At 42.0% G+C, this 27,859-nt stretch overlaps 1 long non-coding RNA gene across 1 annotated transcript; it reads left to right on the forward strand.

The window, feature by feature from the left end:
* The first annotated feature begins 305 nt into the window (after positions 1-305).
* LOC138813021 (uncharacterized) lies at positions 306-27,859 on the forward strand. Its single transcript, XR_011367682.1, has 2 exons — positions 306-1,457; positions 27,201-27,859. It is a non-coding gene; the product is annotated as an uncharacterized lncRNA (long non-coding RNA).

Genomic DNA, 27,859 nt, shown 5'->3' on the forward strand with positions numbered 1-27,859 from the left:
ATTTTGGTCTTTATATTTTCAAGGTGGGCTGTACATTTATCTAAAAGTAACCTGTAAAATGTTTATGAAAACTTTATAATAGTTCTGTGTATCAATTTGGACATAAATTTAATACAAGAATTTCTTATTCATGACCAGAATGTCTGTCCATTTGTTTAGTTCTTTTAAATTTTTAATTATATAGTTTTTTTGGGAATGATTATATAAATATGTCATTAATACAAAAAGTGATTTTTTTTATATTGGAAGAATCTATTTAAAAATTTTTGCTCTTTCTTTCCTTCTTTCCTTCTGTCTTCCTTCCTTTCTTTCTTTTTTCTTTCTTTCTTTCTTTCTTTCTTTCTTTCTTTCTTTCCTTCTTTCTTTCTTTCTTTCTTTCCTTCTTTCTTTCTTTCTTTCTTTCTTTCTTTCTTTCTTTCTTTCTTTCTTTCTTTCCTTCTTTTCTTTCTTTCTTTCTTTCTTTCTTTCTTTCTTTCTTTCTTTCTTTCTTTCTTTCTTTCTTTCTTTCTTTCTTTCTTTCTTTCTTTCTTTCTTTCTTTCTTTCTTTCTTTCTTTCTTTCTTTCTTTCTTTCTTCTTTGTAAGTTATGAGGCTTGAACTCTGGGCCTGGGCACTGTCCCTCAGCTCAAAGCTTGTGCTCTACCACTTGAGCCACAGCACCACTTCTGGTTTTCTGGTGGTTTACTGGATATCAGAGTCTCACAGACTTTCCTGCCTGGGCTGGCTTTGAACCGCAGTCCTCAGATTTCAGCCTCCTAAGCAGCTAGAATTCCAAGGGTGAGTCACTGGTGTCTGGCTTATTTCTTTTATACTATTTTAATCCCAGCTGGAGTAGAATGAGTAAAATTCTTTTGAGGGGTACGATGCACTTCTGTGGCACTGAGGTATAAATGTAGGGTTCCTGCCATCGTGTCTGCATTGTTCATTGATGAGCATGAAACTGACGATTGGTCAGGTTTTCAGTTTGCCTTGGTGAAGACAGAAGAGAGCCTTCTGTGGAGTGTTCTGCAGTTACAATCTTCCCACAGGCTTAGCAGGTGTGAGAAGTCCTGTTTGCCCTTCAGTTGGGGGTTCCTGTACCTTAGGTGCTCTGTGTTCACACACCAAGTTCCTGACTGGAGGAGGACATGCTGTGGTACAACCTTACAGAGAGAGACTGAAACCTTCCTCCATGGACCACACTGTGAGCCAGCCTGGGGCTGACCAGATGCATAGACACGAGGCAGCGCTTGTCCCAAGTTTCTGACTTGTGACTCGGGCTTTTGGTAGTCAAGCACCACTGATGTGATGCTTTGCATTTCCCTTGGGTTTCTGGGTAAGCTGCAGCCTATTCAGGGCCTAGCAGGCTGCTTTCTCCACTCTGCAGCCAATTCTTGGTGCTGTTTGTAGGAAAACAATGTTGTTTGCTCCCAGAATGTTACATAACAGTTCAGACTTGGAGGAAGAACCAATTGGCAGGTAAGAGAATACATCACATAAATCTCAATTCTTTGATGTGGAAAACTTTGTCACTAGTCCAAGCTGTCTTGCCCTTTGGACACTGACGTTGCACATTTGGTGCTTTTGTTGTACTTGGAAAGATTTTGCCTCTGTGATGGTTACTGTTTATAATGAGAAATCTTATTGCATTAGACACTGGTTTAACAAATTTTTGTTCTGCAACCTTCTTGTTTCATTGGAAATAGAGTTTACCAAGGCTGGACTCCTCTTACCATACAAAGTAAGAAAATATTCCTAGAGGAGAGCCCTCACATCAACTCTTTGGAGTGGTTTACAACACTACCCCTGTTCTACTCTGTTTTATTCTGTAGCTTTCTAGATTCCCAGAAGTTTAACATTCTTCTATCTTCCATCATGCCTAAGGAGTTATGGCTGTTACGTGTCCTCTTAGAGATCTTCTGGCATATTTCATACTCCTTCTCGTGAATATGAAGGAAGGGAGACATCTGATCTGCCTCTAAGCAAACTTAACTGTGTGGAAGAGACCAAGGGGCAGGAAAATGGATATTTCACATATGTCCTTTGTGTAGCCTGTCCTCTCCCCATGAAATCTGTTTATTTCATAAGTTTTGTCTTCTTTATATTTAAATTTACTTCATTGTTATGCTAGAGCTGATATACACAGGGGTTACATTTGCATGAGTCAGATAATACATTTCCTTTCGTACAGTGTCATCTGTTCCCTCATTCTCTTCCATTCCATCTCCACCCACGAGTTGGGTAGCTCACTTTCATCCATGTCCATTGCACTCTACTGCTGCACTTTTACACCCTTTTCCCTCCGGTTCTGTGCCCTCCCTCCCTCGCCTTCCCACAGACAAGCACATGAATACACTGTATGTAAGGTAAAGAATACAGCATCACCAAAAAAGAGAAAAACACATAAAAATCTTTTGTTTTCATAGCTTCGGAGTTTGTTTCAGAATGTATATTATTTTATATAAATATGAAGAGGAACTTAGGCATTGTACCTTTGTGATTCTCTCCTAAGACTATCCTCTTTTGGTCTCATTGTATGGGGGTATCTAGAATCCTGTGTAATTTGTCATATTCCAGTGCATTTTAGATCCAACTTCTGCATATCAGAAAGAACATGCACTGTTTGTCTCTCTGAGCTTGGCTTACCTCACTGAACATGATTTGTTCTGGTTCCATTCATTTCCCTGCAAAAAACATTATTTTGTTCTTTCTAATGGCTGTGTACAATCCCATTGTATATAGGTACCACATTGTTTGGATCCACTCATATATTGTGGGGCATCTGGGCTGTTTCCATATCGTGGCTATTGTGAAAATCTGGTTTTAAGTGTAGAAGATTTTGGGAACAAGCATCCAAGACAGACAAGATATAATATAAAAGACAAGACTAAACACCAGTGTAGCACAAATAATCACTTGACTGTAAATATGAATATTCTAATAAGATATAATAAGATAGAAGAAAATATATTTGAACAAATTTAAAACTTTTATTCTGAAACTGAAAATTCCCAAGAGCAGAAGTGAAATGGTATGTTGCATGGGGAGTTGAGAAAAATACTGATGAAAATCTCTTATTCAAATCAGAAACTTAATTATTTCAGTAATTAAGAATATAAATACTTAATTAGAACATATATACTATCCAATTAAATAGCAGTTACTATAGATTAATAGAAAGTCATTGTAATTCCAAAACATCAAGAAAGAGAAGGAACAAATGAAATATAATCAAGCCAGCAAAAGACAGGGAAAGAGAAGGGCTCAGGGGCTCACATATCTGTGTATACACACACACACACACACACACACACACACACACACACACACACACACACACACACACATACACACACAGCACAGTACCAGATTTACCAGGGATATTATAAACATGATTAGTTCTTCTGTTAAAAGGAAAACATTTCCAAAAAGGTATTGACACTTATCAAGAAAATATAATGTACAGATTCTAAGTGTAGAATTAACCAAGATATGCCAGAAAAGTACTAGAAAAAGACAATGCTTGTGGCTGTAACAATCAGCAGTGACAGTGCTCACACAGCCACTTTTCAAACAGAAAATGCATTGGTAACTACTTGTGGTTATAGTGACCAGTGGTGACGCCTTGTCTGTGTAGTGAACAGCAGTGACATCTTGTGGCTGTAATAATGACTGGGGATGACTTGTGTCTGTAACCATCATTGGGGATGACCTATGCTATAATGATCACTGGGGATGACCTATGCTGTAATGATCACTGGGGATGACTTGTGTCTGTAATGATCACTGTGGATGACTTATGTCTGTAATGGTCACTGGGGATGACTTGTGTCTGTAATGATCACTGGGGAAGACTTGTGTCTGTAATGATCACTGGGGATGACTTATGTCTGTAATGGTCACTGGGGTTGACTTATGTCTGTAGTGATCACTGGTAATGACCTATGCTGTAATGATCACTGAGAATGACTTGTGTTTGTAGCGATCACTGGGAATGACTTGTGTCTGTAGTGATCACTGGGGATGATTTGTTTCTCTAATTATTATTGGTGATGACTTGTATCTGTAGTGAACACTGGGGATGACTTGTGTCTGTAATGATCACTGGGGAATGACTTGTATCTGTAGTGATCACTGGTGATGACTTGTGTCTGTAACGATCACTGGGGATGATTTGTATCTGTAGTGATCACTGGTGATGACTTGTGTCTGTAGTGATCACTGGGGATAACTTGTGTCTGTAGTGATCACTGGGGATCACTTGTTTCTGTAGTTATCACTGGGGATGATTTGTCTCTCTAATTATTATTGGTGATGACTTGTGTCTGTAGTGATCACTGGGGTTGACTTGTGCCTATAGTGATCACTGGGGAAAACTTGTGTCTGTAATGATCACTGGGGATGACTTGGGCTGTAGTGATCACTGGTGATGACCTATGCTGTAATGATCACTGGAGATGACTTGTGTCTGTAGTGATCACTGGGGATGATCTATGCTGTAGTGATCACTGGTGATGACTTGTGGCTCCAGGATGACTGTTGAGGACCTGTGCTGTAGTGACTAGCAGTAATGATCTGTGTCTGTAATGCATATATACATAAACATCTGGTCTAAAGTATGGCATTTGCAGGGGAAAATTGCAATGGTTTAGGTCTGAAATACGTGTTGTCAGGAGCAGAGAAAGTCAAAGTGTGGTGACAGAATGGAGAGAGGCAAGATGGGCAAATATAGTCACAGTGGTCAATGTGCATATGTGACAATGGAACCATGTGACTAGGGGGTGGATGAGGCTGGGAAAGATAGTAGAGAGCCATGGAAGAGGTGACATTGACTGAGATGCTCTGTACTCATAACCTGGTGTGTTGAATTTAAATCCATGTAGACATTAGAGTTAAAAAATTAAAAGAGAAATAGTGACTGAAACCTCCCACATCTGACAGAAAACGGATCTATACGTGCAAGAACCTTAGCAAAGTCCACACAGACGAAATGAATGCAGAAACACCTAGATATGTGATAGTGCAGATAAACACTCTGGAAAGCAGCGGCACAGAGCAAGATACCATGGAGAGCCTCATTTCTCACACAGCATCAGATTCACATAAGAAGTGCTAGGGGAGTCTTCAACTCCCATTTCCTAAGCAGAGAGCAGGAAATATTTCTTTGTTCTATTTCTTCCTACTTTAACCTGGTTATAATCAGATAAGTCCTTATTTAAAACCTGGGAACAGAAGGTGGGGATGGTGCATTCAAAATGCTGAGAGCAAAGTCTTGCCAACCAAAAACTCTGTATACATGAAAAGAAGAGAAATATAACCGGGAGCAGGCCATAAGCAGTCCCGTCTTACAAGAAACACTAACGAAGTTCTTCAGGTCAAAACAAAAGGGCCCTGGACAACAATTCAAACTCCCTGATATACAGAATGAAATTACAAAAGAAATATTTTAGAAGGCATAAAATAAAATTCAAAATCATAAAAAGAGAATTAGTCGCATGTTTTCTCTCTTAATGAAGTTTAAAATGTGGAAGCTACCTCGGGGAGGTGAGCTTCGACTCACTTTGGGCTTCATCCATTACCATATTGTTTGGGTGTTTTACTTTTCCAATTAAGAGTATCTCTTCAGAGAGGCACAGTGGCTCACACCTGTAACATGACTACTCAGGAGGCAGAGGCCAGGAGGATCATCATTCAGAGCCAGCTGGGGGAAAAGTTAGTGAGACCCATCTTGACCAAGCCGATGGTTGGGTGTGGTGGTGCATACCTGTCATCCCAGCTGTATAAAGGAGCAAAAATAGGAGGACTGATGTCTGTGCCAGCCAGGATAACACTAGACACACCATCCCCCAAACAGCTGAACCGGAAAGCACTTGGGGCTTGGCTCAGAGGTACAGTGACTACCCTGCAAGCACAAGGTCCTACGTCCTAACATTTATAAGTAATCCACTGTGATATTTATTTTCTAATATCCCCAGAGATGTAGAAAAGCCCAGGATGGCAATACACAAACTAAGATCTTTACAGATTACCAGGCAGAAGACAAAATAAAAATCAGTACCTTCATTATTACCACACACAAAAAGTCTCCATAAAATACCTAGAGATAGCTCTCAGGAAAGTGGACTATTTGAAGGAAATAATAGAAGAAGCAGAGAAATGTGGAGCTTCCTTATTATGCCTAGATAAACAAAAACAACATATTTCAAAAACACAGTCTTCCGAATTTAACTCACTGACAGAAAAAATGCAATAAAGAACTTAATATTATATATACGTATATATATACATATATACATATATGTGTGTGTGTGTGTGTATATATATATATATATATATATATATATATATGAGAAGGAGAGAGGGAGAGATGAAGAAAGAGTGTCAGTACCAGTCTTGAGCACAGGGCTTTGTTCTCTTCCTTGACTCTTTTTACTCAAGGCTGGTGCTCTACCACTTGAGCCACATTTCCACTTTTTTTCTTGTCAATTGTAGATAGGAGTTTCACAGCTTTGTCCTATTGTACTGCTTCAAATCTTAATGCTGAGATTTCAGCCTCTTAAGTAGCTAGGATTATATTCCTGAGCCCCCAGAATAAGACATTTTTACATTTTAAAAAAGTGTTAATAAAATGGAATTAATCAAAATCAATTGAAAGTAGCTAGGTGTCGGAGGTTGATGCCTGTAATCCTAGCTACTCAGCAGGCTGAGATCTGAGGATCACAGTTCAAAGCCAGCCCAGGCAGGAAAGTCTTTGAGACTCTTATCTCCAATAAACCATTAGAAAACTGGAAGTGATGCTATGGCTCAAGCAGTAGAGAGCTCGACTTGAGCTGAAGAGCTGAGGAACGGTGCTCAGGCCCAGCGTTAGACCCATGACTTACAATAAAAAAAAAAAAAAGGACTGAAGGTTTTGGAAATGAGTTTTATTTCATTTTTTAATGTACTATATGACAGTTTTGTTTTCCTTTTTCCTTTGGTTTACTCCTTGTTGTCAGTTGCCGGAAGCAGCTGGCAACGAAAGGGACTCCCAATTTAGGGGGCAAGGACAGAAAAATAAAGACATAAGACAAAGGATGGGGTTGGGAGGTCTGCAGCTCAAGACTGCAGCCCAGTTTATTTTTAACTCTCCTTATTTATACTATTAGAAGTCAAGAGGTAACCTAAGGTCACCATAGTGCAGAAAAGCAAGAAAAGTCTTTAATAAAAACAAGGGTGTCGAAAGAAACAAGACAAGGTCAACTGATAGAAAATAAAACAAATTCTACAGACATAGCAAGGCAAACCCGGACACCTGGTGTTTTTCATGAAAGCCAGTTCCTTGTACGTGCCTTTAAGTGAGCACAAGGGTCAAGATGACCTTGGAGCTTTACTGTCAGCTCCCAACATCTCCCCTGTCTTTATTTTGAAGAAGCGAACCCGCCTGTCTTAGGTTGGGTAGATCACCTTGTCTGCCTTACCCGTCTTTGGGACCTTCTTCAGAGCAAAGCTGAAGGCCCTGTCTTAGGTTGGTCAGACTACCTGTCTCTGGCTGCAGTTCCTCTAGGGGGGCAACTCATTTATTTGGAGCTTGATCTTATGTAGCTGGCTGGCTAAACTCATAAAAGAGTTTTGCAGAGCACGTATAATACAAGGAAGGCAAAGAAAAACCAACAATAAAAGTGCACCGGGGCCAAGCAATGTCATTAACAATCCTTTAGCATTAGACAGGGAAGGGATATAGCGTTGAAATTGTTCAAACAGCTCGTTAGCAATTTTGGCCACTTTAGAGTCCAGCGGTGGGGCTTGTCCTAATCTGGCTATTTGCCTGTGAAGCTGAAAAAGATCTAAAGATAAGTTATTATGGTGCCAGATACCATTAAGATGTGCTACAACCTTTTCCCATGCTGTAAAGTTTGCAGAGCGCGAACTTGTTCTCCCAAAGATAATACTGACTCATATAATGTTTCTAGTTTTTGTTCTACCTTATCAATCCTACCTTGAAAATGTAGAGCCTGTATAGTATTATGAGCAAGCTGATTAAGATAATGGGCAGTTTGTACATTTTGAGTTAGTGCCACAGCAGCTGCTGCTGAGGAGGCAGCTAACAAAATAAAGGCCAGAACACCAGCTATAAGTAGCTCAACAAATCTACGAGGGCGCATTAGTTCTTTCAATTGTTTTAACACCTGAATGCCAGAATCTTTATACCAAGTTTCAGAAATATTTACAGGAAGCATAACAAAAGGTGGTTGTCTAACAATAAGGATGGATTCAGTTATGGTGCTATATAAGCAATTAGTAAAAGAACAATTAGAACAGGTGACATTAAAATAATTAGCTCCTACTGAAATATTAAATGGTCCATACATAATGACATGGGGTGGTGATACACAATTTATAATATTTTTAAAAGGGATGAATTGGGCCAGGTTATGTTGTTGAGTGCAGCCACCAGCGTCCAAACATGATGTTGAGGGTGTTCATTCATCCACCACAGTCCAAGATTGTACTTATTAGTAAGATTAGCTCCAGACCAGTCCATTAATTGAGAATTAGTTCCAGAAATATTAGTAACAAATGGCTGCACATGCCTGCACCTTATTGGATGAGGCTCTCCTGTAGATTCTACTACTTGTGAAGAATTAATGTAACGGGGTATCCTATAGGATGGAGTAGAATTTGCATAAACTAAGTGCTCAGTTGGCAAAGATGTCATCTGTATATTGTACATTTGATTTTTGTCTGGGAATCAAATTTTATGAGTCATGGATAGCATTATAACACAGCCTGGAATGGAGCCTTTAGAGCTGGTGGTAAAACAAAAAGGAGTTCCAATATCTGAAGCTGAGATATCTCTCATCTTGGTGTGCTGGATGAAGGGATCGGGGGCTGTATTGAATGCTGATCTATTCACGTGAATGAGTACTTCAACTCCCTCCCAAGTTGTAGGGTGCACAATCGGGGGATCTGGCATGTAAGCCCAATGTGTCAGCATTTGTGTCATCTGAATAAGTCTCCACAATCCTAACGCAGCGTTCAGGCAACCAGCGGGCATCATTTTCTTCCTGCGAGAAAACACAAACATGTCCTCAACCCCATGTTAAAACCGGATCAAGCCCATGCCAAGCACCTGTTAAAGGATCCTTCCACTTTACTTGAGCAAAAGCTTTTTGCTTTCTTTTTTCCCAAAAACGCTGTGCTGTGGTAAGGCCATTACATTCTAAGTTTAAAAAATTTAGTACAAACAAAGCATGAGAAAGAATATTAACAGGAGAGATGGGGTATAATTCCCCACCTTTTAATTAAAAAATTTGATGCTTGAGCAAACCATTAGCTCGTTTAACAGTTCCTTGACCTTGAGGACTATAGGGAATACCTGTAGTATGAATAATCTGATAAGATTTACAAAAATTTTGAAAAGCTTGTCCGACATATCCCAGACCATTATCAGTTTTACTATGTTTAGGAAGTCCCATAGTGGCAAAGCAGTGTAGGGAATGGGCAATACAATGTTTGTTAGTCTCCCCGGCAAGAGGAGTAGCCATAATAAAATTAGAGTAGGCATATGGTAACATGGACAAAGCGAAGCCATCCAAAAGATGGAATCAGGCAGGAGTTTAGTCTACTTTTTCCACGGTGGAGGTGGTCAGGGTAACGATGTAGATTTTCTCCAGGTGACTGTCAGGCTATATCAGCAGCAGCAGGGTCTCTCAGTGGCTCCAAGGGACTGTCACACCTCGTGCTGGGCTGTACATTTCTATACAGACTGGTTAAGGATACAAGTAATATATAGGCTTGGCAGGTTGTGGGCCCACTAGTTTTTAAGACTATATAGATAATAGCCCAGGACAATTTACCAAGATGACAACTTTTTAAACTAGATAGTTCTTTTAATAAGGCTGATTTTCTAGGCAGCTATAGAGGGTTCAGGACTGTACTACTATTTTCCATGTCTTTTGTGTGTGTGTGTGTGTGTGTGTGTGTGTGTGTGTGTGTATTTTGTCACCTTTTTTTTTATGACTCTGGTCCCTTGTTCTAAAAAGGGGATGATGGGCAAAGATTCATCTTCTGTAACTTCTTCAAGCTGACTCAGGGGTGTTGTCCTACCTAGCCAGGAACCTATAACCTTAGTCTATTTTACAAAGAGGTTACCAGGGTTAGATGTCATTAAGAACAATATTTTAACTTTTGACAAATGCACAGACTTTTTCTCCGGCTACAGCAGTGTAGCTTGTTTCACACTCTGGTTTGTAAAAGCATCTTTAGGAATGTGACCTCTAGTGACTCTAATAATGCCTAAGTCACCTGTGCAGGCCTTTAGACAGATGTTAATAGAAACACACTCTCAGGTTTACAAACTTTTTTCTTGAGCAGATAAATTTTATGTAGCTGGTATTAGCTCAAAAGTTACTGTCAATTAGGGCTTTTGGCACATACAAGGGTTGGGATTTTGACCCGTCCAGCAGGTTCAGTTATTCGTTAGGCTCGAGGAGGCACCTCCTAAAAACCAATGGGGGCGAGAGAGAAATGAGACCAAGCGCATAAAGAAAGACAAAGTCAGTCTGAGTCGCCTCAAGGTCTGCTTTATTAAAGTGAGGCAGGGTTTATATACCCGAAGGGACAGGGGAAGGGAAAGAATGAAAAACTTTTGCAGAAGCAAGGGTGAGAAGTCCCGGGGTCAGGGATGGGTCATGCTTTTCCTTTGGCCATTGTGCTAATCTTAAAAGTACCTCCTGTGGTTTCTCTAAGAGACATTAATGGTTAGCCAGGCACTGCTTGCTTAGGGCTGGAGATAAGAGAAATGTTTATGGTTAGTCAAATGTTGTCTGCTTAGGGCTGGAGGAATATTTATGGTTAGCCAAATGTAGTTTGCTTAGGGCTGGAGGAATCTTATCTTTCCATACACTTTCTTGGCTCCCAACAAATCCCCCTTTCTTATTTAGAAAATTGACCATCAAGTGTTGGCTGTTCTTTTTTAAGGGGGTGACAGAGGCTCTGTTCCTCTTAAGGGCCCAGGGTTTTTCTCCACTCCCGAGCGAGCATCCTCACTCGGGGAGGGGAATTTTACAGGCCTTGGCATGTTTTTTGAGGAGATGGCTCGTGGGCATGCATGCCAACCGTCATGCACCAGAGCTTGCCACTCAGGGGTCTTGGGTTTTGGGATCTCATGGATCCATCCCCCTGCAGGCCTACCTGCACCCTTGATTAGAGCATTTCTTCTTCCTCCCATAGGTGCATCCTCCCCCAAGCGGAGGGGCCTACAGGAGGAGGGGCGAACCTATCCCTTATGGCAATAGGTCTTGCCCGTTGAATGGTCAGAAGTTACGAATAAGAAGAAAGATTTTCTAAATAAGAAAAAGAAAATAGGGGGGCTGTTTCCCACTGGAACAAGCTCACGACAAACACTAATTAAAAGCCTGAGGTAAATCCTGGATCTCAATGCCTTAGTCCGCCATATGGAGGTGATGATGATGAACCTGTATGGGCTTAGAAGACCAGAGATTAATCTGTTATTTAATAAATTCAAACAGGAAGGTCCAAGTCTGGAGTTCTAGCTGCATCTGTAAGAGAAAAGGCATCATCCTTGGGGGGAAGGTTTCCCCTGGGTTGTGGTAAGCCATTTACCTGTTTTATCAACAAATTTTCCAAAGGTAGGTTATGAGAAAACATCCTGTCTTAGGCTACTGGCTACATGCCTTGTTGAGCCAGCCGGTATGGCCTCTGTATGTAGTGCTATTCAGGGTAAGCTCCATAATACTCCCATTATTGGATATTTTCTAGCTTTCTAGGAATCATTAGGGAAGAAGTGTATGGAATTGCAGTCCTTCTCTAGGGGTGACCGCGGTGTGCTCCGTGGGGTCCTCCTGAGTCTCTAAGCGATGATAATGCACCGAGACCAATTTTTTTTGGAAGAGCAGAATCTACTTGATTTTTTATAAAGCGCGTAAGGCGCTGAAAAGCCCAAGGGCCAAAGGAAACAAGCAAAAGTAATCCAACAAGGGGCCCCAGGAGGGGAAGAACATAGGGTAAAAGTCCCCCCCAAGCAGCCCAAATAGGGCGCTCAAAAAAGTCATGTCGCCATCTTTCAATCTCCTGATGTTTTTTAACTCGATCTCTTACAATGCCAGACTTATTGGCATAAAAACAGCACTTTTCCGGTAAAGTTAAGCAAATGCCACCTCTGTCAGCAGTTAAAAGATCTAAACCTCTGCAATTTTGTAAAGCCACCTCAGCTAATGAATCTAACTGATCCTGAAGATCTTTAACAGATTGATAAACTTTAGTAATATCATCAGCTAATTGTTGTGAAAGCTTGGAGTATGAGGCGACAGCAGTGGCTAATCCTGCGGTCCCAGTGCCTAAAGCACCAGCCACTCCAAGTCCTATCAGTAGGGGAATAAATTGTACCACCCTTTTATGTCGGGGAACAAAATAATCAAAGGCAAGAATGGGTACTGGCTCATCTCCGGAAATCAAGTCAATGTCTGGGAGCAAAATAGCTGGAATACAGAGCCCTGTCCAATATTGGGGAAGTACAGTGTAAGCCATATTATTGCCACAAACAAAAACCTGGCTCTGTTGTGAGCATAGGGAGGCAGAAACATTAATAACATTGTTGCACAGGGAAAAGGAGGATATCCCAACATCAATGTCATACTACCTGGGAAGTTTATAACACTCTTTGCAATAAAACAATTAGCGCGGATGATCAAACTGAGGTAGTCACTCTGGGAGGTAAGGGTTAGGGAATCTACAGTGTTACAGGCTTGTGATTGATTAACACTTGGCCTAGTCTGCTGGGCTCATCAAATGGCCCTTATCTTGAGCCCCCTAAATCGGGAATTTTTACACAGGAATGCGGAGGAACATACTCTTTGTTCCTTATCTTGGGACCCATTTGGCCATTTGGGGAATTTACTTGTTAGCCCTTTATTTATGACTACAGAGCTTGTCCCAGGGCCGACATCTAGACTCTGAAACTTTTTATATATCTCCAGGGAGAGGAAGGGTCAGTGCTAGTGCAAGCAAGTTTACAGAAGCAAAACCAGCAGTTAGCAATTGTAAAATGTAACTCTAATTTTAAATCTTTTATTCCCCCATTTTTCTTTGGACTAATATTAATCTTAAAATTTAGGGGGTTCTTATCTCAGTCATAGGGGTGTCTCTATATTATCTTGTGGGGTATCAGTTTTTCTCAATGCTTGGTATTTGGATCTCAGAACTAATAGACGGACTACGCTGATCTTTTTCTTTTACAAAAGACACCAGTCTGTTGAGTATACAAGGTCTGATTGTAACAAAAGTAACAGTACCAGAGCCCCCCCCTTTTTTTTCAAGGCTTTCTTCACTACCCTCTTTTTTTTTATGATTTTTTTGAGCATCTTTGTGGCTGTAGTTTAAAACTGCCCAATTTTCCTTTGGCTTGCGGAACCTTTATCTTAGAACAGCCTTAAGGCACCACTGTGATGCAGAAGCTTGCTAGATTTTAAGGCTAAGAGTATTACCTTCATTGATAAAACACTCAGGTTATTACCATATCAGAGTCAAACTAGGCTGTGACCCTAGAGTGGATTTCCAGTCACTATGCACTGAAGTGCCTAAGACAAACAAGCCAGTGATATCCTTGTCCCCAGTACCCACTGTGGGAATTGAGGGGGTTTCTCGATATCACCCAAAAGAATGTCCCATAAGATCTTAGATTTAGCAGCAGTCAACCAGGAAGCTGACTCAGGTGATGGAATCAGGCAGGAGTTCCTCCAGGTGGCTGTCAGGCCACCGTTGAACTTTACCCATTAGGGTATGCAGCAGCAGCAGCAGTAGCAACAGCAGGGTCTCTCAGTGGCTCCAAGGGACTGTCACACCTCATGCTGGGCTGTAAATTCCTACACAGACTGGTTAAGGATACATTGCATAGGCTTGGCAGGCTTTGATCCTGCTGGTTTTTAAGATCTTTAAACAATAGCCCAGGACAATTTACCAAAATCACAACTTTTTACTAACCAGATATTTTTGTAAATAGACACAGAAGGCTCAAAAGGCTTAGTCTTGTAGCCATCTCTGACAGATGCAGTCTCCACACCTTGAACACCTACAACAATTAACACTATTCTTTATGCCTTTTTTTTTTTTTATCTATTTTGTCTCATTTCTCCAAAATTTCTGACTCTGGACCCTTGATCTTAAAAATGGGGGTAGAAGGGCGAAGATCCATCTTCCGTAACTTCTTCAAGCTGACTTTAGGGGCGTTGATCTTACCTAGCCAGGAACCTATAACTTTAGCCTATTTTACAAAGAGGCTATCAGGGTTAGATGTCATTAAGAACAATATTTTAACTTTTGACAACTGCACAGATCTTTTCTCTGGCTACAGCAGTGTAGCTTGTTTAGCACTCTGGTTTGCAAAAGCATCTTCCTAGATGGCTTAGGAATGTGATCTCTAATGATCCCAAATAATGTCTAAGTTACCTTTGCAGGCCTTGAGACAGATATCAATAGAAACACTCTCTCAGGTTTACAAACTTTTTCCTGAGCAGATGAATTTCCTGTAACTAGTGTCAGCTCAATTAGAGCTGCCAATTAGAGCTTTTGGCACATAAAGGGGTTGAGATTTAAACTATTCCCCACATTTTATAACATTATCTTTTTACTATTACAGAGGACTGGCAAGTTTCTGTCCTTTACAAGGTAGATAGTCATGGACATTAGGCATGCTTACAAACTCTTTTTATGACCTCCCGGCTCTGACCAGTTTTGAAGGGCCACAAAATGACTCTAGGATCTGACATTTCTGCCATCTAAGCAGTGGCTTATTGCCTCTGGATGCTCCTCCATTGCTTTCATCCCAGGAGTGTCTTCTCCACATTGGGATAAATGCCTCATTGGCATTTTCCTTAGCTGGTTGCTGGACTTGAACTCGGGGCCTGAGCACTGTCCCTCAGCTCTACAGCTTAAGGCTAGCACTCTGCCACTTTGAGTCCCAGACTCGGGGCTTGAATGCTGTCCCCTAACTCCTCAGTCCAGGCTAGTACTCTGCCACTGTGAGTCTCGAGCTTGGGGCTTGAGTACTGTCCCCTTGACCCGTCCAGCAGGTTCAGTTATTCGTTAGGCTCGAGGAGGCACCTCCTAAAAACCAATGGGGGCGAGAGAGAAACGAGACCAAGTGCATAAAGAAAGACAAAGTCAGTCTGAGTCACGTCAAGGTCTGCTTTATTAAAGTGAGGCAGGGTTTATATACCCAAAAGGACAGGGGAAGGGAAAGAATGAAAAAACTTTGCAGAAGCAAGGGTGAGAAGTCCCGGGGTCAGGGATGGGTCGTGCTTATCCTTTGGCCGTTGTGCTAATCTTAAAGGTACCTCCTGTAGTTTCTCTAGGAGACATTTATGGTTAGCCAGGCGCCGCTTGCTTAGGGCTGGAGATAAGAGAAATGTTTATGGTTAGTCAAATGTTGCCTGCTTAGGGCTGGAGGAATATTTATGGTTAGCCAAATGTAGTTTGTATAGGGCTGGAGGAATATTTATGGTTAGCCAAATGTAGTTTGCTTAGGGCTGGAGGAATCTTGTCTTTCCATACACTTTCTTGGCTCCCAACAAATCCCCCTTTCTTATTTAGAAAATTGACCATCAATTGTTGGCTGCTCTTTTTAAGGGGGTGACAGAGGCCCTGTTCCTCTTAAGGGCCCAGGGTTTTTTCTCCGCTCCCGAGCGAGCGTCCTCACTCGGGGAGGGGAGTTTTACAGGCCTTGGCATGTTTTTTGAGGAGACGGCTTGTGGGCATGCATGCCAACCGTCATGCACCAGAGCTTGCCACTCAGGGGTCTTGGGTTTTGGGATCTCACAGATCCATCCCCCTGCAGTCCTACCTGCACCCTTGATTAGAGCATTTCTTCTTCCTCCCATGGGTGCATCCTCCCCCAAGCGGAGGGGCCTATAGGAGGAGGGGCGAACCTATCCCTTATGGCAATAGGTCTTGCCCGTTGAATGGTCAGAAGTTACTAATAAGAAGAAAGATTTTCTAAATAAGAAAAAGAAAAAAAGGGGGGGGCTGTTTCCCACTGGAACAAGCTCACGGCAAAGCACTAATAAAAATCCTAGGGTAAATCCTCAATCTCAATGCCTTAGTCCACCATATCGAGGTGATGATTATGAACCTGTATGGGCTTAGAAGACCAGAGATTAATCTGTTATTTAATAAATTCAAACAGGAAGGTCCAAGTCTGGAGTTCTAGCTGCATCTGTAAGAGAAAAGGCATCATCCTCGGGGAGAAGGTTTCCCCTGGGTTGTGGTAAGCCATTCACCTGTTTTATCAACAAATTTTCCAAAGGTAGGTTATGAGAAAACCTCCTGTCTTAGGCTACTGGCTACATGCCTTGTTGAGCCGGCCTGTATGGCCTCTGTATGTAGTGTTATTCAGGGTAAGCTCCATAATACTCCCGTTATTGGATATTTTCTAGCTTTTTAGGAATCATTAGGAAAGAAGTGTATGGAATTGCAGTCCTTCTCTAGGGGTGACTGCGGTGCGCTCCGTGGGGTCCTCCTGAGTCTCTAAGCGATGATAATGCACCGAGATCAAATTTTTTGGAAGGGCCGAATCTATTTGATTTTTTATAAAGCGCGTAAGGCGCTGAAAAGCCCAAGGGCCAAAGGAAACAAGCAAAAGTAATCCAACAAGGGGCCCCAGGAGGGGAAGAACATAGGGTAAAAGTCCCCCCCAAGCAGCCCAAATAGGGCGCTCAAAAAAGTCATGTCGCCGTCTTTCAATCTCCTCCTGATGTTTTTTAACTCGATCTCTTACAATGCCAGACTTATTGGCATAAAAACAGCACTTTTCCTGTAAGGTTAAGCAAATGCCACCTCTGTCAGCAGTTAAAAGATCTAAACCTCTGCGATTTTGTAAAACCACCTCAGCTAATGAATCTAACTGATCCTGAAGATCTTTAACAGATTGATAAACTTTAGTAATATCATCAGCTAATTGTTTTGAAAGCTGGGAATATGAGGAGAAGGCAGTGGCTAATCCTGCAGTCCCAGTACCCAAGGCACCAGTCACTCCTAACCCCACCAACAAGGGGATAAAGTGTACCGCCCTTTTGGGCCGGGGACTAAAATAATCAAAGGTAGGGATGGGTACCGGTTCGTCTCCAGGAATTAAATCAATATCTGGAAGTAGTGTAGCCAGAACGCAGAGTCCTGTCCAATTTTGGGGAAGCACAGTATAAGCCATGTTATTACCACAGACAAAAACTTGACTCTGTGGTGAGCAAAGGGGGGTGGACACATTGATGACCGCCCCACACACAGAGAAAGAGGGCATTCCCACATCAGTATCATAGCTATTATTTTGATAATGATTATAAAAGCAAAGGGAGAAATTAAAACCAACAGGCTGGACCTTAAAGGGAACATTCCAAGAGCAATTATTGGGGGAAGGGAAAACAAGGGACTCATTAATGGAACTATTAAAAAGGGACGGAATTGCTAATGGCCAAGAAGCTCCATATGTCAGGCAAAGCCAACAATCCTGAGCTAGGTTAGGATTAGAAATATTTAAAGCTCTGTGTGTGGCGGTCAAAACATCAACAGTCTGTGGGTCAATATCCACGCCCCTAGGCTTAGGCAAAAGTAAGGGGTGATAATGAATCTGAGGATACATGGAGTCTATTATCTGTTGAATTTTTTGTTGAACGTATGTTTCACGGATCACATCTGTGGGTCCTCCATCTGAAACATGTATGGGGGCAACTGTGGGCCAACATGCATCTTTACCCGGAGTGACACTGCAGGAGGCGGAGGCATATTTGTTGGAGGTGCCCATAATATTGATTTGAGTAGACCAATCACCTCCAACTGATCCAGTCAGCGTGGAATGAGGCTTAGCAATAAAGTATTTTTTACCCCCGTGGGTGCACTCTGAAAAATCATTATAGCATCGGGCGTTCATTTGGTCAACAAATTGACAGGATTGTGGGCATGGGCTCCCCTTGGGGTGTAATGTGGGTTTACTGACACACACCCAACTTTGTGTAAATCCCCCTATATTGGACGAGCGTATAGCCAAATAAGCTGTTTTAGTTCCACAGTCAACGCTGCGGGTGGAGGAAATAACTTTTAGGCTGTTTCCTCCTCGACAATCACAGGGAGGGCCATACAGCTGTCTGAGAAGGGCGTTGGTGTCCACGGGTCGATCGAGACCAGCCATCACCACTTGGGCAAGTGGCAGAAGAGAGCCCAGAAGGCGCAGCATCCAGAGGCTTGGCATTCTTCCTGCAAAAGAATAGAGAAAGAAATTTCTCAGGGACAATCCCTGGGTTGGTTACATGTGTTAACCTGGGATTTATCATATGGCTTTATCAGGCGTTCAGGCAACCATCTGGTTCCCCCTTCTTTAGAATCATATATGCAAGCCGATCCTTTGCCCCAAATGATTAAGGGGTCAGGGCCATTCCAGTTTCCTGTTAATGGATCTTTCCATAAAGCCTGAGCATAATCTGTTTGTGTGGTAGGATGCCAGAGGCGCTCAGCCGCAGATTTGCCATTAATATCTAACGTTAAAAAGTTTAAAACAAAAAGGGCATGTGATAACAATATTTTATTATTTCCCTTAAAGGTATATAATGTTTCCCGTGAGGCGAGTTTAGTAAGGGTATTTTTTAAGGTTTGATGGGCCCTTTCCACTATGCCTTGTCCCTGTGGATTATAGGGAATTCCAGTAACATGCTTTATGTGCATTTGAGAACAAAATTGTTTAAATTTTTGACTGGTATATCCAGGTCCATTATCTGTTTTTAAAGTTTTGGGTTGTCCCATAACAGAAAAAACGTACACAAGGTGATTTATAACATCTTTGGTGGTTTCTCCGGAATGGGCAGAGGCACAAATAAATCCACTAAAGGTGTCAATAGTAACATGTACAAACTTTAATTTACCAAAAGAAGGAATGTGGGTAACGTCCATTTGCCAAAGTTGTCCTGGCACAAGCCCTCTAGGGTTTACCCCAGTGTGGGGCTCTGGGAGTAGGGTTAAACAATTTTTACAATTTTTAACAATTTGTCTAGCTTGTTCTCTGGTAATGGAAAACCTCAAACGAAGGGTGTGGGCATTAAGATGATGAATAGCATGAGCCTCCTGGGCAAGAGATACTGAATCAGTTACTTGAATGGGGGCAATAACGCGGGTAGCTAAATCAGCAAGTTTGTTGCCTTGTGTTAGGGGTCCAGGCAGGCCAGAATGGGCACGAATATGTCCCACATAAAAGGGGTATGAGCGCTGTCTAATGAATTTTTGTATTTTAAAAAACAATTGAAAGGTGGATGTGGTTGGTTGAATAACTGGAACCATTTCTAAAATTTGTAAGGCTCTCACAACATAATGACTATCTGAATATAAATTGAAGGGGCAGGTATTTAATAATTGAAAAACATAATATGCAGCAAACAACTCCACTAACTGAGCAGATTTAAAGGAAGTATCTATGGAATGAGGCTCACCATTAATAACGTATGAAGCTTTGCCTGTTTTAGAACCGTCAATAAAAACAGTAAGGGCATTGGGAATGGGCTTTAGCAAAGTATTTTTTAGAAATATGAAGGGGGTAACATTTAAAAATTGAATAAGTTTATCATTAGGCATATGATTATCAAATTTTCCTTGAAACCCAGTGCACAAAACAGTCCATTCGCTTTGCCTCTGTTGTAACCAATTAATTTGCTCCCTGGAATAGGGAGTAATAATAACATCAGGGTCTCTGCCAAAGTACCGAACAGAGGTTTTGAGTCCTGAAAAAATAAGTTGGGAAACCAAGAGGGGATAGGAGGGGAGCACTTTGGGCTGAGAGGCAGAAGCATGTACCCACATCAGGGGCATTGCTTCTTGCCACAGCAGGCCAGTGGGCACAAAATCAGTAGCAAATATAATCAAATAGAGGGTTAAGGAGGGATCAAAATAACCTACTTTTTGTTGTAAAATGGCCTCTTCTATCCTTATTAAGGCCTTTTTAGCCTCTGGTGTAAGTTTTCTAGGGGAGGTAGGATCTGGATCTCCTTGTAAAATATTAAACAGAGGTTTTAAGTCCCCTGTTGTCAATTTAAGATAGGGGCGCAACCAATTAATATCTCCTAACAGTTTTTGAAAATCATTTAAACAAGTTAATTTATCTCTCCTGATTTGAATCTTTTGAGCATAAATCAGGGCTGGTTCCAGCTGAAAGCCTAAGAATAAAAAAGGGTAACAGGTCTGTATTTTTTCTGGAGCTATAAAAAGTCCCCGATTTTGTAATGCCTCAATTATTGCTTGAGTTATCTGATGTGCCTCTGTTTTTTGGCTGGCGGCTATTAACAAATCATCCATGTAATGAATAATATATGCATTGGGGTATTGAACACGCACGGGATCTATGGATTGAGCTACAAATTTTTGGCACAAGGTGGGTGAATTGGCCATGCCCTGTGGCAATACTCGCCATTGAAAGCGAGGATTGGGGCCTTTATGATTTACTATGGGGATAGAAAAGGCAAATCTTTTACAATCTACTGGATGAAGGGGGATGGAAAAAAAAACAATTTTTTATATCTATTACTATCTTAAAATATTTTTTGGGGATGGCTACAGGAGAGGGCAACCCAGGTTGTAAGGCTCCCATTGGCACCATAGTCTTGTTAACTTCCCTTAAATCTTGTAATAGTCTCCAGTCCCCATTTTTCTTTTTTATCACAAATATGGGAGTATTCCAGGGTGAGGTGGAAGGCTCAAGATGTCCTTGTTCTAATTGTTCCTGCACTAACTGCAAGGCTGCCTGAACCTTCTTTTGAGGCATAGACCACTGATCTATCCAAACCGGGTCATTAGATTTCCAAGTTATTTTGTCGGCTCGGAGTGCAGGGGGAGCAGTGGTCTTTAGGAAAAAAGGTCGGCCCCAAGGCCCTTTTTATCCTGTTTAGGAGTAGGCAAAATTGGTTGGTTTATTCCTTGTTCATGTTTTCCTAGTCCTTTGCCGGGAAGGAATCCTGACTTTAGCATTATATTAGTCACTGTTTCATTGGGACTGAACATAATGACTCCCATTTGTGTCATTATGTCTCTTCCCCACAAGTTGACAGGCAGCCCTTCTACCACAAAAGGCTTGATAGTCCCAGTATTTCCTTCCGAGTCAGCCCAATTTAAAATTTTTGAGCTTTGAAGCGTGTCTTGGACTTGCCCAATGCCTTTTAAATGTGTGGCGGTAGGCTCTAAAGGCCAAGAATCAGGCCAATGTTTTCGAGCGATGACAGTGGCGTCAGCTCCCGTATCTAAAAGGCCAAGGAATGATTTTCCTTCTAAGGAAAGTTTCAGGGTAGGTCGAGACTCTGTCAGTTGGTGTACCCAAAATATGTCTGATGACCCTGGAGCAGAAGTACCGCGTTGGGAATGTTTATATGGGAATTGTCCTATCATGGGCAAGGGGAGGGCTTGTGCAATATGTTGACCTGCCGGAATGGTTAGTGGACCTTGGGAGGCTTGGACCAGGAATTTTAATGGGCCTGAATAGTCTGCGTCAACTATTGAAGGGAGGACTGTAAGCCCCTGTAAAGAGCTTGAAGCTCGGCCTATGATAAGAAAAAACATCCCTGGTGGGGGAGGCCCAAACTCTCCTGATTCTATGATGACCGTTCCCTCTTCTGGAGTTATAATCCTGGTGGTGGGGGAACAGAGGTCCAGTCCTGCACTACCTGCTGTGGCTCGGCATAAGCCTGAGTCACTGTTGCTTGGGCAGGTGGCAGGCTGTGGGTGGTAACAGCCATTTGTTGCTGTGGAGGACTGACAGGGCCCCATGTCGGGGCCCATAGCCCGTTTCCCGAGACCGCAGGCAGGGGCTGGCCATTAACATCGGCCTGGGATTTGCAATCTCTCGCCCAATGACGCCCTTTTTTGCATTTAAGACATAGTCCAGGAGGAGGCCTTCCGGAGATCTTAGCCTGTGAGGCGACCAGCGGGGCACCTCCCATCAGGGTGGTGGGACATTCCTTGGCAAAGTGTCCAAGTTGTCCACATTTAAAACATCCTTTGGGACTGAACGTCTGTCCTACTTTTCCAGGAGGTTGGGCCTGAGCTTGAAACATGGCCCCAATGGCCAGGTTAATAGATTTGGAAATTTTATGTTCAAAAGAATCCACATCATTACAAAGTTTAATCATACCATTAAGATCCAATGCTTTGGCTTTTCCCCTTAACACAGCTTTACAGGCTGTATTGGCATTTTCTAGGGCCAATTGTTTAACAAATATATTGTCCATATCCTCACTACCCAATATTTTTTCTGCTGCTTCTAGTAATCTAGCAACAAACTGAGCATATGGTTCATTAGTGCCTTGAATAATCTTGGAAAGGGAGGTGGTCATTGCCCCTACAGCGGGCACAGCCCTCCAAGCGGCCAAGGCTGCTTGAGCGGTTTGAACTAAGATGCCTGCAGGGAGTTTTTGTTGTTTTTCTTCTGAAGCATATTTGCCTTTTCCTGCAATCTTATCAGAAGTCCATGAGGCCATCTGAACATGTTTTTTGTTTATGACAGCCTGAGCCTCTGCCTTGTCTATAAACTCAGCCTTCCAGGTCAAATATTGACCTCTAGCCAGGACCGATTGTACAATCTTATTCCATTCATGAGGCAGCAGGTGTCCTCCTCCCCCTAGTCCCTCCAGTATCGATAAGGTAAAAGGGGCATTAATTCCATAATTTTTAACTGCTGAATGTAATTCTTTAATATGTTTAAATTTTAGTTTTTTATATATAACCTGAAGGTTACCCTGACCTTCCCTTATCTCTTCCCGGGTATCTTCCTCCTCCTCGGAGGCAGAGGAACCCCGGTCTTGTTCTTCCTCCTGTTCTTCAGTGGTGTCAGCCTGTCCATCTTGATTTTGAGATTGGGAGCCAGAACGAGTTACTACAGGAAAGAGGAGGGGACTAGCTGGCATTTTAAGTTTGGGTTTATTTGTGTGGACTCTTAAGACCGGAGGTGTCCTGGCAGGCTTTTTATCAGAGGTAACAGAGCGAGGGGTTATACTAGTCTCGCTGGTGAGCTCCTCTTGCAAATTTTGAATTTGGAAAGTAAGGTCGCGTAATTCCTTTTTTAGATGGAGAACGTCTCTCAATTCTGTGACTTGTTTTAAAAGAGAATCTTTAGTTTTAAGGAGACCCTTAGCCCCGGAAAGGACAAGAGATGTTTCTGACATCTCTTGTGGTGGGGCAGATGGGAGAAAGGGGTCTGCATAAGGTGGAGGGGAGGGCCAACTAAGAGTCCTGGTTCTCTGATTTTTTGTAAGTGTATAAATCCGAGGGGCAGGTTGAGGGCCATATCTTTTTTCCTCATAATGCACCGCTTGCTCTTCTAAATCTATCCCAGCTGAGGGGTCAAGACAATCATCGTTAGGGGGACTTTTGTAAATAACAGGGTATATTTGTTGATAAGGTTTGGCTGGTGGAGATGACTCTATCTCTTTAACCCTTTTGGTGGTAGCTATCACCTTGCCCTCAGCGGGGGGCCCAGACTTTTCATTGTTAGGAATCAAAGGAGGGCTTAAGTGAGCCGCAGGGATCGGCTCGTCTATTATAGAAGGAGTATGCGAGCCGGGCAAAGCTGCGGTGTTATTTTCATCTTTAGTTTCGCCTTTAGGAGACGGACATTGCGACTCGGTTAGATAGTCCTCTGTTAAAATCAATAAGCGGGCAACATCTCTTCCCTTTTCTACCTCTTTTAAAATGTCCCTGATAATTCCATAAAAACTAAAAAATGCCTCGGGAATTTCTTCTCCTTTAGCCGCTAAATCATTGATATCTTTCCCTACTTTACTCCAGGTAAGGGGATGAATGTCCGGGTCACTCAAAATTAGCCAAGGACATTTCTCCCCGACAAAACAAAAAAATTTTACAAGATCCTTTCTTTTTACTCTTATTCCTCTCTCCCTAAGAGCTTCCTTCATTTCCTTTATAAATAAAGCCTCTTTAGACAACGTCTTTCCCATGGCTTCTTTGAACGGCAAACTTACCTCAAGACTTCCCACGGTGCACGAGTGATGCGATGTGGGCGTCTCTACCCTTAAATGATTGGGGATCCCCGTTTCCAGCGCCGTCGGGTAGGTCACCTTGCCTCGAGCCCCACGTTGGGCGCCACTTGACCCGTCCAGCAGGTTCAGTTATTCGTTAGGCTCGAGGAGGCACCTCCTAAAAACCAATGGGGGCGAGAGAGAAACGAGACCAAGTGCATAAAGAAAGACAAAGTCAGTCTGAGTCACGTCAAGGTCTGCTTTATTAAAGTGAGGCAGGGTTTATATACCCAAAAGGACAGGGGAAGGGAAAGAATGAAAAAACTTTGCAGAAGCAAGGGTGAGAAGTCCCGGGGTCAGGGATGGGTCGTGCTTATCCTTTGGCCGTTGTGCTAATCTTAAAGGTACCTCCTGTAGTTTCTCTAGGAGACATTTATGGTTAGCCAGGCGCCGCTTGCTTAGGGCTGGAGATAAGAGAAATGTTTATGGTTAGTCAAATGTTGCCTGCTTAGGGCTGGAGGAATATTTATGGTTAGCCAAATGTAGTTTGTATAGGGCTGGAGGAATATTTATGGTTAGCCAAATGTAGTTTGCTTAGGGCTGGAGGAATCTTGTCTTTCCATACACTTTCTTGGCTCCCAACATCCCCTGACTCTTTAGTCCAGGGCTAGTACTCTGCTGGCTGAATAGAGGTGACAGTCTCACAGGAACCTTTTTGTGCCCGGGCTGGCTTTGAACCAGTTTCAGATCAATGAGTCTTATAGAAGGCCACTTTACTCCAATTAAAAGCAACAAGGTAGTCAACATAGAAGTAGCTTTTAAGCATGCTCTTACCTGAAACTTATTAAGAGTCAAAGTTACATCTGACAAACTTGTAAGAATCCTCTGTGCTTTGCTCTGGACTTGCTGGAAACTTAAAAAACCTGTAAGAGCAAACTAGAATAGCAATTATTTTGGTAATCCTAATTTTTCCTTTGTGCACATTGAGGCCAATGTTAAGAACACCTTTACAGTTAAACTTTATATCTAAAAATCCATTTCTAATAATTTTTTTAAAACCTCTTATTAATCACCTTTAATATTTTATACTTTAGTTTTCATTTGCATTTTGAAAAGATCCCTTGAAATCTTGAGGCCAAGTTTCACTCATTGCCTCTTGGTTGCTTGTTTTAAAACAGACACACATTAAGATTTTTAAACTCAAATGACAATTTTTCCTTAATGCAAGAATTATAGTCACCTTCACTATATCACGAAGCTAGACTTAACACCTTTATAACTTTTAAAAGCACCCTAATTGTGGAACATAATTGAAAGTAAGCCACATTATATAAATAACTTTTTAGCCCTCTTTTAAGGCCTTCCTAATTTTAATGTTAACACATCCAAGGGGAGGTTTTAGCAATACTAATCAGATCATCACATCACTCATTTTAACCATCATGTTTTCAGTGTCTATCTGCAGAGAAAAGAGAGAACAAAGATGGGCCACTCAGCCCCTTTTATGGAATGGCCACACACCCAATCTGACTCTTTAGGGTTAGATGAACTGTGTTTGCGTCAGCTTGCCCTCTTTCTCCATGCGTGGACTCCTCCCAGGACCTGTCCCACCATGCATGACCAGCTGAACTGCACTTCTGCTTGTTCACCCCTCACCCCTAAAGGTCTTCTGTTGGCTTCTAAGTTTTTCTCCGTCTCTTCTCTTGGTTTTCGAATGGAATACACAGTTTTAGACAGACAGAACAGGTAACATCTTTGACAGTGTTAAACTAACCTTTACATTTAAATTTTTAATATTTATCCCAAATTTTAGCCAAGGGAACTAGATCCCAAACAGCCAATGCATTTTTGTTAAGCCAGATAACTTGATTACAGTATAAACAGTCTTATGCATTTTAAAACATTAGTCTTTAAATACCAGATTTTCTAATTTGCAAGTTAAAGAATCCTTATAAAGCCATTTAAAACAATGCAAAGATTTTTTTTTTTTGGTCAATGTCCAAACCTCATAACTTTTTGAATTTTTTTTAAATTGTATTTTATTTTATTTGAGAACATACTGTACAGGGGGGCTACAATTACATGGGCAGGATAATGCATACATTTCTTACCAAGCATTGCAGCCTCCTCCTTTGTTTACCCTTCACTTCCCTTCCCCGCCTCCCCCCTCCCCCCACCCAATTTTACCCCCCTCCCCCCACCCAATTATACCCCCCTCCCCCCCCCCCACACCGACATTGTAAAGCTGGTTTTGACATGACATTTTGTACTTCTCATTGTTGCAACAGGTCCACCTGAATCCTTAAACGACTTGTTTGTCCCCATCTCCTCCACATGTTATACTGACATCAAATATAGTGAAAGCGGGGGTTACACTGTGGGGGAGGGACATACAAAGCAACAAAGAAATAATCTTATAAATGCGTTAGAAACACATGCATGAAAGAAACGAAAACATTAAAATACATATTTAAGGGTTCATTTTCCTAACATCACATTATCTGACCTTTTCCGCTTGACTCATACCTATACTAGATATTGCAAATAAGGGAAACCATGGGACCTATGCTTCTTTGGGCCTGGCTTACTTCACTTAATATAATTTTTTCCAAACCTTTCCATTTCCTAACAAATGGGGAAATGTCATTCTTTCTGATGGAGGCATAGAATTCCATTGTGTATATATACCACATTTTCTTGATCCATTCATCTACTGAGGGGCATCTGGGTTGGTTCCATATCTTAGCTATGGTAAATAATGCTGCAATAAACATAGTTGTGCTGGTAGCTTTAGTGTGGTCTTGTTTGTAAACATTTGGGTAAATGCCCAAAAGTGGGATTGCTGGATCATAGGGGAGATCTATGTGAAGTCTTCTGAGGAACCTCCATACTGCTTTCCAAAGTGGTTGAACAAGTTTACATTCCCACCAACAATGAAGTAAGGTTCCTTTCTGTCTTGAATTTTAAATTCAAACTCACCCAATTGTTACAGCATGCTGACAATTTTTATCTTTGAACACGTTCACAGACACACACAAAACACTCACACAGATCTTAAAGCGCCCAAAAATCAAAATCAGTTGTACGTACACCTTTTAAAGTTTTTAAACAAAAATTTAAGACAGTATTTCTTTTAACTAGGTACCTTTGTTGGGCGTTATTTTCCCAGAGCTTGCTTATCTAGCAAGGCAATTCACTAATTAGTCTTTTGAATCTTTGTGCTGTTCTCATTCAGCAAGCTGAATCCAGAGTCTGCTGAGTGAGTGTAGGGAGCCGAGGCGAGACTCCGCCCACTCCCTTGCAGTTTTGAGGATTACCACTCCAGACGGTGCTTGGCGCGTGCGCGAGCAAGGTAGTGTCCCCAGCCAATCCCATGACACCTGGTGACGGTAAAAGGCAGGCGACCAACAATAGAAAAGACCCGTGTTCGAATTCCCTATATAAGCGGCTGTATTTCGGGTGCACGCTCTCTCGCGCCCAAGCTCTCCTACAACTAAAAGGCTCTCCAATAAAGCGTGATCTGAGAAGACTCCTGGAGTGGTGGTCGTTTTTCCTCGCTGGTCGAGTAGGCGGTCACTACAACTGGTGCTGAAACCCGGGAACGAACCTGGGACGGGACCCGCGTGAGAGGCCGAATTGGAGCCAGAACTCAACACGCGGAGAGGAGACGTTGGTAAACATCCCCCGGTATGCTGTTCACTGTAGATTTAGATATTTATTGGTTGCTTGCATTGCTTCTTCCCTTGTGGCTTGTCTTTTTGATGGTGCGCACTTGCCTCGAGGAGGGAGGGTTTGATTTAATCCAGGAAGGACGCAAAGTACTAACGCAGCATCAGGATAGTCTATCAGAGTCAGTATACAGTAATGGGGAGGAAAAGAGGCCAAAAAGAAAAA

The sequence above is a fragment of the Dipodomys merriami genome, unplaced genomic scaffold, assembly GCF_024711535.1.
Source record: "Dipodomys merriami isolate MVZ:Mamm:240054 unplaced genomic scaffold, mDipMer1.0.p SCAF_574, whole genome shotgun sequence".
Classification (NCBI taxonomy): domain Eukaryota; kingdom Metazoa; phylum Chordata; class Mammalia; order Rodentia; family Heteromyidae; genus Dipodomys; species Dipodomys merriami.